The sequence below is a fragment of the Meleagris gallopavo genome, chromosome 2 (assembly GCF_000146605.3).
Source record: "Meleagris gallopavo isolate NT-WF06-2002-E0010 breed Aviagen turkey brand Nicholas breeding stock chromosome 2, Turkey_5.1, whole genome shotgun sequence".
In the NCBI taxonomy this organism is placed as follows: Eukaryota; Metazoa; Chordata; class Aves; order Galliformes; family Phasianidae; genus Meleagris; species Meleagris gallopavo.
In genome coordinates this window covers 80872422-80880999 of record NC_015012.2, presented here as the reverse complement: position 1 = coordinate 80880999, position 8578 = coordinate 80872422, and the positions used below count along the sequence as shown (strand labels likewise).

Here is an 8578-nt window from a genome sequence, read left to right as displayed (position 1 = left end):
TTTTTTAGCAAAATTAGCAAAATCTTACAGGTAGCTCAATAAACTTGAAAGGTGGGCCCTTCTGAACCTAATGATGTTCAACGAAGTGCAAGTTTTTGCCCTTGGGTCAAAGCAATCCCAGATGTGTGTACAAACTGGAGAAGAGCTTCATGAGGCTAACCCCGCTGAGAAGGACATAGGGGTCCTGGTTAATGAAAAACTTAACATGAGCCAGCAGGTGCGCTTGCAGTCTTAAAGGCTGATAGTATCCTGGGCTTCATCAGAAGAGGAGTGGCCAGCAGGGCGAAGGAGGTGATTATCTGCGTCTACTCTGCCCTCATGAGGCCCCATCTGGAGTACTGTGTCCAGGTCTGGGGCCCCCAGCACGGGAAAGATGTGGGGCAGTTGGAGAGGGTGAAGAGAAGGGCCATGAAGATAATCCAAGGCTGTAGCAGCTCTCCTATGAAGACAGGCTGAAGGAGCTGGCCTGGGTTAGAGAAAGCTGTGGGAAGACCTCATTGCGGCCTTCCAATATTTAAAAGGAGTTTATAAGCCAGAGAGAAATCTACTTTTTACTTGGGTAGATAATGATAGGACAGGGGGGAATGGTTTTTAAACTAAAGGAGGGCAAGTTTAGATTAAATGTTCGGGAAGTTTTTAACAGAGAGTGGTGAGGTGCAGGAACAGGTTGCCAGGAGAGATTTTGAATGCTCTATCCCTGGAGGTGTTTAAGGCCAGGCTGGATGGGGCCCTGGGCAATGTGATCTAGTACCTAACTATTAGCTGGCGACCCTGCATGTGGCAGGGGATTGGAACCTGATGATTCTTGAGGTCCCCTCTAACTCAAGCCATTCTGTGATTCTATGATTCTATGATTCTATGACTTTTTTCCTCCTTTTTCAGTACAAACCATTTGGTCAAATATGTAATATAATTCACAGTTGTTTTTGTTGAAGCTGAACAGATAACTTACAAACAGTATTAGATTAAATGATTTAGGAACTCAGTTGTGAGATTTCTTTCCTGATGCATGTTAACTAGAGGTTTTAGTTTTCATTTTCGAGATGAGTTGAATATGATGTGGGAGACTTCACAATTTTTATCCAAGTACTTTAATTCTCCACAAAATATTCTATGCATTAGCCTGTCTTCTGAGCTAAAAAAAACCTCTGGAAGTGTAATTTAACAAGTTCATCACTCATAATTATTTAATATAGATTACTTCAAAATTACCTTTACTTTCCAGAAAATAAATGCCTTTGACAATCCAATGAAATTTTGTATCTTTGGTGGAGGACACAAAAAGTTACGTAGCATTTTTTCTATTTTTCATTGGCTGATGCTCTGGAAGGCTGCGCTAACATTCAGCAAGACCAGGACAGATTGGAGAGTTATTCAGAGAGGGACCTGATGAGGTTTAACAAGAGCAAGTAGAGTCTTGCCCCTGGGGAGGAATAACCACATAGGTCAGTACAGGTTAGGGGATGATCTGCTGGAGAGGAACTCTGTGGTAAAAGACTAGGGGTCCTGGTGGAGAACAGGTTGGCCATGAGCCAGCAGTGTTTCCTTATGGCCAAGGAAGTCAGTGGTATCTTGGGTGCATTACAAAAAGTTTGTGGCCAGCAGGTAAAGGGAAGTGATCTTCCTCTACTGTGCCCTGGTGAGGCCACATTTGGAATACTGTGTCTGGATCCGAGCTCCCCGGTTCAAAAAAGACAGGAATCTTCTAGAAGTAGTCTAGTGGAGGGCCATCAAGATGAGAAAAGGCTGGAGCCGAGAGAAAAGAATACTGAGAGGGGGATCTGATCAATGTTCAAAAATATCTCAAGAGAGGTGGGAGGCAAATGAATGAGGTCACGCTCTTCTTAGTGGTGCACAGCAATAGGAGAAGGAGTAATGACCTATAACTTGAATATAGGATGTTTCATACAAGCAGGAGGAAAAAGTTTATGGCTAGGGGTTGCTCAGAGAGGCTATGGAGTCACCTTCTATGGAAATATTCAAGACCCATCTGGATGCCTATTTGTGTGACCCACTGTAGGGTACCTGCTTTGGCAGGGAGATCGGACTCAATATCTCTTGAGATCCCTTCCAACCTCTGAGATTCTGTGATTCTGTGAATTGTTTAGCAGTGTCCAAAAATGTTACCTCAGATTTCCTTTTAAAAAATACTTCACCCTTTAGAAGACATTCTTAGTGTTTGCTGATAATTTTTATTTTATTATTAATATAGGTTGTAGGAATTCTTATTCTTAAATCCATAATAGTTGAGCATTGTGTACTGGGTTTCCTATGACAACACCAACCTGGGAAGGCAAAAGGAGTTCTCTTAGTAAGCATAAACTGCATTTATACTCTCTGTGTAGACTTATTGGGATCGTATAAACCAGACAATTGCAAATGCAATCCAGACCTAATTTTAAAACAGAATATCTTTTGCCTAATGTCATCCATGCAGAGTTCTAATAGATTTGCATGCTGACAAGTTTTTGCTTAACTTTTTATCTCATTGTATCTACAAGAGATGTTTTCAACTTCTGTCATGCAGTCTTTGAGAGCTGAAGATGAAATAGTGCTGGACTTTGGGACAGTGTGAGGAGATGCTGAAAACTGCTCATGTGCTTTAATGTTAATAGGTGTAATGCTTTCGCATTTTGCATAGCCATTTTCTCCTGTTTGTTTAAATGTGCATTTTGTTCGCATGGTTGAGGCTTGAAAATATGCTTCATAGTTAGGTGCTGATGGCAAACTGGAAGGAACCTAAGTAAAGCTCACTTTGTGTACTTACAACCTTGTGAAGTCTCTGGTGGGGCTTTGTGCTTGGGATGCTCCTAGAGGAATGAGAGCAGAAATCCAATCCTTGCCTCACCATTTTCTTCTTCTATAACGCTGGCACCCAAACTAGGGCATTTGACAGAGTGTATAAATGGGCTGAGGGAAAGCATCACTGAAAGGCTGCAGAGAAGAGGAGGTTGGTTTTAAATGTTCTTAGCTGAGTATTTTCACGTAGGTATTTTAAATCTGTAATGTAGGCAAGTCAAGTCCTACTGTAACATCTGCTGGTGTATTTTTACATCTGTTCACTGGGAGAGTTGGGCATGAAGTTTTAAAATGAGTGGAATTTGTTTAAATCTGTGACTGAGCTTTAACTTCAAGTAAAATATTCTTGCTATGGAGATTACTAGTTCTTAAAAGTTAGTCCAATTTATGCTATAGAAATCAAATCTGCATCTAATTTGTATTTTAATGAAACTACAATCTAGCTCTAGTTTTAGAATTTTGGTCAGTGTTAAACTTATTCAGTGCAATTAGTACTCTGTACTTTCGAGTAGCTGAAATTACGTATAACTCCATAGCCATTATAAATAAGTGCTTGTTAAATTAGTGTTGGAGAAATCTGTTCTGTGTACTTGCAATTAAGTAAAGTGCATGCATGTGTATGCAAATGAAATTAGCTGAACATAACTGGAAAAAAAGGTCCTAGCGCTTCACTGAGATACATAGCCATATAACTGGCGGTGTTGCAGCAGATATGTGACTGAATTCTCCTGGTAAAGCATTTTTGCTACTTTTCTGTAAGAAGGTTGTGAACTGCTGTAAGCTTACATCAAAACTCCTGAGATAACAGACAATTTGATGTTTTCTATGGGCTCAGGCTGTATGTAAAACACAGGGTAGGAATGACTTGCACTTAAAGAAAAAACAAAGCCCATAAAAATAACTCACAAACTCAAATTCAAATAGATAGATTCTTCGTGGTGTTCACTGTTTCAGCTAATTTTTATGTAAACTCAGTGAGCCTTGTCACCATGCCCAGGTAGGTTTAGTTACCTCTTTTGGGGCAGGCACATGGAGTTGCCAAGTAGTGCTGAAGCAGAGCTTGTGGAAGGACAGAACTGCCCCCAGGCAACTGGAATGGAAAGGGGCTCTTAGGAGTAGGTTCAGCTGCTGTGGGCTTTTTTCTCACTGACAAGATACTCTCAGATCAGCTGTACACAAAGTTGATTAATCTGTTCCCGTTACCCAGTTTTACATCTCACTGCCAAAGAAGTCTTAGGGAATGGCTGTTCATCCAGGCCACTGAAAGGAGGCACTTTACAAGACATTAATTTTTGTTAGTGAACTTTTTTTTTTTAAACAAACAAATTCATCATTTGCATTTAGACTTCTCTTCAAGTCTTTCTTTTAAAATTCTTCTCTATAAGCATCTTTGTCTTGTTTTAAAACAGTAACAACAAAAACAAAATAAACCCACAACAAATAATGGTATTAACTTAGGGCTTATTGTCAGAACGTCAGTCGTATGCAGTATGGTGGGCCTAATCTTACTTTGACCTAAAAAGTTGCTATAAGGATTAGGAATGAATTTTCTGGCTTAAACGTTAAGCAAATGCTTAAGCAAAAAACATGCTCAGTGTTTAGCCCAGCTTACAGATGTGTTGGATATTTGTTTGTTTGGATGATATATAAAATTTCAGAAGTAATGAAAATGCTGTTTAATAGATATAGGTCTTTCAGAAGAGATCAGCACATACGGTACTGCTGCTCTAATTTCTATATTTAAATCTGAAATTTTTAGAATTAAAGGATATGGGAGAAATCTGAAAGAAAAAGATAGAATGTAAATTAAGTTGTCAGACTTGTCCCAAACTGGATGAGAGAATGAACTAGTGATCCCTAGATGTCTTTCACCCATATCTATATACTTTTTCAGCCACAGCCTGTACGTGAATAATTTCAGGAATAGCATTAACTTTTGTTATATTTTGCAATGGGGATAAGAGTTGAAAAGTGTTCTAAGTTAAGATAAATAAATAAATAAAATGGAATTGTGTTAAGGAATTCTGGTAGGGTGCTGCAGCTGACTCTCATCAGAAGTTATAATGACATTATTGCTATTGGTCAAATCTGTTTTTGCTGGAGCCCAAGTTTGCAGATGATAGTGGCTTTTGGTTCCTCCTCGGGCAGGCAGTTAGATGCTTGTCTTCTCTTCCTATAGTTTGTAACATTGAATTGGTCTTGCAGTCCATTTTTTGTGAGCTCAAGCCTGCACCTGAGCACAGCTGTCAGAAGTAGGTTTGTCATACCAAAACTTCATACCAGCACTTCATCCCAGCTTACCTTTCAGGTAGGGAAGAGATTTTGAATGTGTGTCTTTCACATCCACCATGCTGTAGGGCACAAGAGTTGGGAGAAGTCTTTCTATGGAGACTTTAAAAGAACAGCTTAGAAATAATAGTTAAAGTTGGCATCATTATTGCTCAGTAAATTAGAAAGTTAACGTTTTCCTGAAATGATCTGTTTGTCATTGACAGTTGAATGGATAAGCAAATAGTTTGAATTAGGGTTAGGTTAAGAAGACCTTTGACTGTAAAAAGACTATCTAGCAGATTCTTTATAGATATTTTAAGTTAATTTAAGTATTGCTCTATTCACAAAGAAAAAATAGATACTTCACAAGATCTCTTTTTATATCGAAGATAATTCATCATCCTGTGATGTCAGAGGAATTTCAGAAGACAGAAGTCTGTAATTCTGACATTGCAGCAGTGATTGTCATAGATTCTCCTCAGTCAAGGAGGAGTATAAAAGGTGATCAGTCTGAGAAGATGCTGTTGGCTTTTTTTTTTTTGTAGATTAGGTAACTGAGACATATTGCAATATTACTGGATGATGAAAGTTAGATAGCAAAGATCTAAATTACTGCATCAGTGAGATTTACATAATATTTCTGAACAGTTGCTAAGTTCCTTTGCTTCCACTTGAATTGGTTCAAATCAGAGTTTGAATTAAAAGCCATGGAGTAACGACAGCATGACATTGATTTATCTGAAGCTAAATAAAAAGCCAAACTTATTAGCTCCATCATGTCCCCTGTTGATGTGACTGCACTGTTTCTACTATGGTGCATTTTTTGCCAGATGACTAAGTGTATGAACAGAATGCACTCATATCTGAACTGAAAGGAACATTTATGAACTGTAACAAGCATGGTGGGTGTTTGGGGTGCAGACATTGGCTTAGGAGCTGTGTGTCTTTTCCATCACAGTCATCCCTCTTCTTAGGCTTTGGTTTTCTCAGCAGTTAGGAGAAATGACATGCCAAACAACGTTGAAAAGTAAAATGTAGAAGCAGCACAAAAACATTTTTGGATATATATGTATACATTTGTATACATATAAGAAAACACTATTTAAAATGATAAATGGTCAATGATTATCTTTGAAAAGTTGTATTTTGCTAAAGAGTCTGAAAAAATAAAATCTCTATACTGGGCAGTACCCGACTGAAAAGAAGATACACTTGTGCTTTGAAAGTACACAGAGAAAACAAAAATGTTTTAGTTAGTTATATTAATGTCAGCCAAACTCTGCATCTAAACCTATCAGATGCAGGTATATTTTCTCCATCTAGTTTAATTGTGGATGCACAGCCAAAGACCATCCTAAGTTACACTCAAGTTTTCTGTGATCCCAGAAGTACGTTTTATGGTCTGGAGTACTGCTAGCTGAGCAAAGCACAGGCTTGATTCCTCCCAAGAAATCTTTGTTGTAATACTTCTTTGTATCACTAACATTTTGCCACCAGTTGAATTTAATACTTTTGCTTGTCATTTATTGAGTCAAATGCTTCAGCTTTCCAACCATCTTGTATTTCCCCTGCCAATCCATCTCTCTCTGATTCAGTGACAAGGATGTAGCTGGTTGAAAGTCTTGCTACAGTTAGCAGATTTAAGCAACAGTGCTGTTATCCCTGGTCTTCAGGTCCAGTTATCTCACCAAAGAAACAAGTCAGGTTGGTCAGGGGCGAGTGATTTGCCTGTTGTAAGGCTGGTGGTTTTCAGTCACCTTCTTGTTCTTCATGTGCTCACAGCTGCATTCCTGCAAATGCATGCATGATATGGAAATGACAATTAATTAAAAAAAGTCAGAAAAGAAATCCCATGGAGTTCAGTCTCTCTTAAAAGATTTGAGATTTTAGGGCAAAATTAACAGCAAGCTGAATCAAAGTCAGCACTATGTCCTAGCAGCCAAAAGGGCCAACTGCACCCCGAGGTGCATCAGATCCAGAGCTGCTGGCTGGGTAAGGAGCGCGATGGCACTGCACTGTGTGCAGTTTTGGGCACCACAGTGTAAGACAGATATACCAACAGAGAGCATCCAAAGGAGAGCTAAGAAGAAGTGTACAGAAAGCAAGAAGTATAAGGAACACTGAGCTCCCTTGGTGTGCTGAGCTGAGAGCAGAGGAGCTGAGGGGAGGCCTGATGGTGGCTTCAGCTCCTCACAGGGAGCGGAGGGCAGCGCTGAGCTCTGCTCTGTGTGACAGCGACAGGGCCTGAGGGAACGGCATGGAGCTGTGCCAGGGGAGGGGCAGGTGGGGGTTAGGGATAGGGTCTGCACCAGAGAGTGGTGGACATGGAACAGGCTGCCAGAGTTCAGTCACCATTTGGACAACGCTTTCATATGTAGGGTTTGAGTCTGGGTGATGCTTTGTGGGATGGAGGTTGGACTCAATGACTGTGGGTCTCTTCCAGTCTGGGATGTTTTGTGATTCTATGAAACATTTTCCATCTGTTTTTTCATCTGTTGTGGTGGATGCATGAGAGAAGAGAGCATTCAAAATCCAGGCATGGCACGTTCTTTGGAAAATGAAGTGAAGCCTCATTTCTGGCCCTAGCCAAAGAATAGGAGGTTCTTCAAGGAGAAACATAGGATGGTCAGGGGGGAGAATGGAGTGTGTTGTGGTAGCGATGGCCACTCAGCGTGGTCTGCCTCTTGTTCCTTTGGCAATAAATGCTCTCCAGCTTTAGGAGGAAGCTGTACGTGTGTTCCCTGGCCAGTAGATGTCCAGATAGTCATCTTCGTAATATGTAAAGACTGTCCATTGTCCTCCTTAGAAGTGTCATTTCCTAACAAGGGCATGGCAGTGAAAAAGCAGTGCAAACAGTGGTGTCCTTCTGTTAGTGCTTTGCTGGAGCACTGAAAGTCAGCAGTCACCTGGAACATCAGCGGTTTCTGTTGCTATTGGACAGTGTGTGAAAGGCAGTATTTAGTAACTTGGTTTTGATCCAGAAAGAATTAAAGGGAAATTTAGAAAGGGAATCTACTTCACTAGAAACGTATTTTTATTCATACTGGGATGTATATATATATATACATATATATATATATATATTTAAAGATAAAATAATTGTAAACTCTAGTAAGATTAATTACTCATATTCTTTCCTTTACAAGTTTCTCTTTGCAGAGAGTTTTAAATATCTTAGTTCATCATGTTTTGTCTTCTCCACTGTGATTTCTGAACAGTTATCTTATTGTTTATTTGTTTGTTTTGCTGTACAGTATCTAAATATGCTACTGAGAAACAAATATTTTCACCATGGAAAGCTGTTTCTGCTCAGAAAATAAGTTCATTGCTTTAGGATTTGAATATGATTAAGTTAGATAAAATTCTCTAGCAAATTTTATTAGCTGTAGTTATCTGATCTCTAATCTTTCCCCTGTATGCTGGGATACATGTTGTGGTTTTCTCTTTAATTTTGAATATGTAATTTAGAAATCAACATACTATTTGTTTTTAATTTAGAATATATTTT

The 8578-nt window shown here is 39.3% G+C and overlaps 1 protein-coding gene across 23 annotated transcripts in view; it reads left to right on the top strand.

Moving 5' to 3' along the window:
- The window catches only part of RIMS1 (regulating synaptic membrane exocytosis 1), a 188617-nt gene that overhangs the window by 31264 nt on the left and 148775 nt on the right, over positions 1-8578 (top strand). The gene's annotated exons all lie outside the window — the stretch shown is intronic.